Source organism: Camellia sinensis, chromosome 1 (genome assembly GCF_055761805.1).
Source record: "Camellia sinensis isolate YWXY chromosome 1, ASM5576180v1, whole genome shotgun sequence".
Lineage (NCBI taxonomy): Eukaryota > Viridiplantae > Streptophyta > Magnoliopsida > Ericales > Theaceae > Camellia > Camellia sinensis.
In genome coordinates, this window is record NC_138961.1 from 166,383,205 (window position 1) to 166,387,718 (window position 4,514).

Consider the following 4,514-nt stretch of genomic DNA (forward strand, 5'->3'; position numbering starts at 1 on the left):
GTTCTTGAGTTTCTTGACTGATTTGGAGCCAAAGGAGGCCATTGGTGCATCCTTGTTGAAGAGGACTACAAGGGTAAGAAACTTGCACCTTTATTCCCCATTCTTGCATCAATTTTATACCTATCTTAGAGCTGTTTTTGTGATTATTGTATAACATAAAAAAGTTCTATTTTTAAGCCCTCTTTATTGTTTATTAAGAGTGTTTTGTTGTTTGAGGGGTGTTGACCACCCTTAGGCCCCAAAAGGCCTCATTTTGAGCCATTTTGTGCTAGCTCCGGGATTTTGGTTTTGAGGTCTCTTCACCACTGAAATCTTGAGGGATTTCAGTGGTGAAGATGATGCTTTGAAGTCCCAAGAAGGAGAGGGCCACCCCCTCTCCTTGTTGTCCTTGAAAAGGGCACATTTTGGCCTCTTAAAGAAGCCTATGCTTGAGTGTGTGTTGAGCATGTTTGGTTTGTTTTTCATGCTTATATATCCATGATATAACATGATTTCAAGTTGGTTTTGGAACCTTATGCATGTTTAGCATAGTTGCCATGTAATGCCTTATTTGTGCCTTAACATGTTCTAGGTTGTTAGCCTTTGTTGGAGCATGTTTTAGGCTTGCATTTGTGAAGTTTATGTGCTTATTTTGCCATGCTTTAGCTCTGACCATAGTCGTTTGGGTTGATCTTTGCATGCATTATATAGCTCCTTTGCATTTGGGCTTGTTGGCCTTGAGTATGTGCATGTGTAGCATGCCATCTTTGCATTGTTTTGGTGATTTGGGATCATTCTATATGTCATTTCAGTCCCATTTCCATGCTTGTTTGATTGTCTTGCATGCCTCTTTAATGCTTTGAAAGCATATGTTGTAGGCTCCATGTTTTGACCATAGTGCATGCCTTGAAATTGAGCCATCTAGACGCCATCTAAGTGGTCTTTTGGGCCTCATGTTATGAGCTAAAAATCTGTTTTTAGTTGTTTAATGCACGCCATGTTTGGTCATGATAAGTGTAGTTCAATGCCTTATTGATTTGCCTTGAACACTTGGACTATTTGTTGCATGCTTGACTTGATTTATAACTTGATTTGGCATCATTTTATAACATGATTTTAAGGCTCATGTTGCATGCTAATTTGTCCATGTTTCCTTCTTTCAAGTGTGCTTGAATGTTGTTTGATTTATGCTTAAGTGTTGGTCCTTATGTGCATGTGTGTGTGCATGCCATTTAGCCCTCACCTTTTAGCACAATGGCTACTGTTTTAGGCCTATTTTAGAGTTGCCTAATTCATGTTTAAGTCCATCTTTGCATCCATTTGCATTGCCATATGCATGCTTGTATGCTTGCATAAGTGTTTTGCCATGCCATGTTGCATCCTTAGCTTGTATGCCTAGGTTGCATTGCATCTCGCATGCATTCCTTGTCCCTTGACTTGTGTGATAGGGATTGGGAGTTTTGTTTGATTGGTGTGCATACATTTGAAACCAAAGTTGCATACTTGGTTCTTTGGGCCATCATGCATGGAAATGCGTGATTGGTGGCCCGAGAACCAAGGCACATGTCCCTTTGAGTCATCACAATGATAAGAGACATGGTTGATGCATACATGCCTTGAAATATGCTGCCATGCCTTGTTTTGCCCTTTGTTGCTGTGAGTTGCAGGTTCTGCAGAAATACTCTGCCGACCGGCAGTGTAATGTGCCGACCGGCACATTTTTCTCTGCCGACAGGCCCTATTTTGTGCCGATGGTCATACCACACTGCCGGTGGAATTTTCATTCAGCCGGTGATGATCCCCTCTGTCCAAGGATGCAGTCCTGAGGCCTTGACAGCCTCCAGAGGAGGAAAGGAAGGAAAACAGAGGCAGCTTGGGCATGGTGGCGCGTTTCCCGAGACGCTTTCCTGCTTTAATTAATTTAATTTAATTTGTTAATTAAATTAGTTAATTTGTAATATTAATTAGCTTGCGTAGTTAGTTAATTTGTAATATTTATTTGGTCCCTCCGAGCGAGGGCAAATCTGTAATAAGTGTGCGTGGGTGTGTGTATGTCTTCCAACCTCACGTCTTTCTTCCCTTTTACTTACCTGCTTTGATGGTTAGTATTAGGTCACGTTTAATTTAGCATACCTTATGCTATGCATGTGTGCATCCACGCATTTGTATTGCATGCACTAGGCTCGGTGCATCATGCTAACTACATTTGTACATCAAATTCTAAACTGAATATGTGATAGTTGTGCATTTCTCACATGCCATGTTTAGGATAGCCGAGCCTATCTTAGCGACATTTTGTATGCGATGCATTAGGCACTTCACATGGACTTGGATCATGCATGATTACTAACAAGTTCTTTGTTTTGGCGCGGAGTACTATGTAAGTATTTCCGCTTTAGCATATCGCATGAGTGTGAATGTTGCCATAACAGCATGCTTAACATGTGGCTAGATGCTTATGTGTTAAACTGTTTTGAATGCCTGTGGGTGAAGGCCGGATTGTTTGAGTTGGAAAAACTCGTTGAAATCCGTATTTTAGCCTACTTGCGAGTAGCAAATTCCAAAGCATTTTCAAACCAAACGGATATGCAATGTTTATTTCCAAATTAGGCAATCTAGTCTATACTTGTTTGCTGTGCGCATAACATAGTAATTCTAGACTAATAAATGGAATAAGAATACATAAAGTTTTCAAAAACGGATATCACGGTTAGTAGAGGCCGGTCTTCGGACCGGGCGAAAGGGGGTGCTCATAGCTGACCTTCCCCGATCGTACCCAAGCTCCCGAGCCGAGACAACTCCGGTGATGACGGACATGTGGCCTTCGGCACCGAGTCAGGGTTTCCTAAATTCTCCCATTTTAAAATATTTAGGTGGCGACTCTGTATCTGGCAAAGCAGTCCATGTTTGGCACTACTTTTTCAAAAATCTGTTTCTCAAAACGATTTGCCAGATTTGGACTCTTTGGTTCAGATTAAGAACCGTGACACAAATCGAGAGTCCGAACTGTAGCGCGAGGCCCCACGCGGGCGCTGTTACAGATTGGAACAATGCATGAAATGTGTGTTTTAAGCCCACTAGATAGTGGCAAAATCATGTTTTCTAAAGCCCACCTGAGGGTGGCAAATCCACGTCTTAGCCTACTTGCGGGTAGCACCATCAAACCATTTTCAAATAAACAAACATAAAATGTTTCGTTCCAATTCAGGCGACCCAATCTATACTTGTATGCTGAGCGCATCACATAGTAATCTAGGCTAATAACCGGAATAAGAACACACAATGTTTTCAAAATTTGATATCATGGTTAGTAGAGGCCGATCTTTGATCGGGCGAGCGGGGGTGCTCACGAAGTGACCTTCCCCAATCATACCCAAGTTCCCGAGCCGAGGCAACTTTGGTGATGACGGACATGTGGCCTTAGGCAAACGAGTCAGGGTTTCCTAAATTTTCCCAAAATAAAATATTTAGGTGGCGACTCTGTATCTGGCAAAGCAGTCCATGTTTGGCACTTCTTTCAAAAAAATCTATTTTCTCAAAACGATTTGCCGGATTTGGACTCTTTGGTTCAGACTTAGAACCGTGACAAATTTAAGAGTCCTGAGCTGTAGTGACCCCAAATGAACAGAACGGGACTCACCCTCCCGGGGCGTTCGGGGACGTCTACACCGGGCTTCAAAAATGTCTATCTCCTCCTCTAACATTGGAAGTATAGAGAAATCACTAGTGAAAGGAAAACATGGCTGCATAACGATAGGAGAAGGAGTGGAGGAATCTCTAGCAATGTCTATTGTCCTAGCTACCAACAAGTCAAGAGAAGAAGAACTAGAGCTAGGTAGTAGGAAAGAAATTGATGAGCCACTAGTGTCTTCCTTGTGAGTACCAGTTATCACTAAAGATGAAGTGACCACCGGAATTCTCTCAAGTGATAAAGGAGCAGCCAGGACTATAGGAGGAGTAAAATGAGATGAGATGAAAGATAAATGGGACAGATATGGTGTTAAGCTTGGGCATAAGGAAGGTGGGATGCTTTGCTTTAAAAATGAAGGCATGAGGAATATAGAGCTGGGAAGTGGAAGCATCATCTGAATGGGCTCTATATTCATTGGTAATTCAATATGAGCCTTCCTTGTTCCTTTTGAGGCTAAAGAGGCCAATGTTGAAGGGGGAATGACTGTTGCTGCATAGTAGAAAATATAAAGAAAATGTTAATTTCTTGTTAAGTCTTGGAGAGGGAATCAAAAGGAATTAAAGGAGAAATTACCAGCTTCAGAGGTTGTAATGGTAATGATTGGAGAGCTGCGAAGGGCATAGAGCTCAACAGTCTATTTCTTCTTTACAACCTCTCTTTGCAGTGCATCAGCAGCAACAACTTCATCCTTTAGTATTTGTTACTGCCTCCTCTTTTCAGACCTCTGAAATACAATAATTTCTTTGGAGTGTTCTTCTTCTACTGTCTTAGCAGCTGCCTCGCGAATAGGATCACCAACAAGGTTAGAAGGAGAAACTATCATTTTCCTTATTCTTTTCAATGG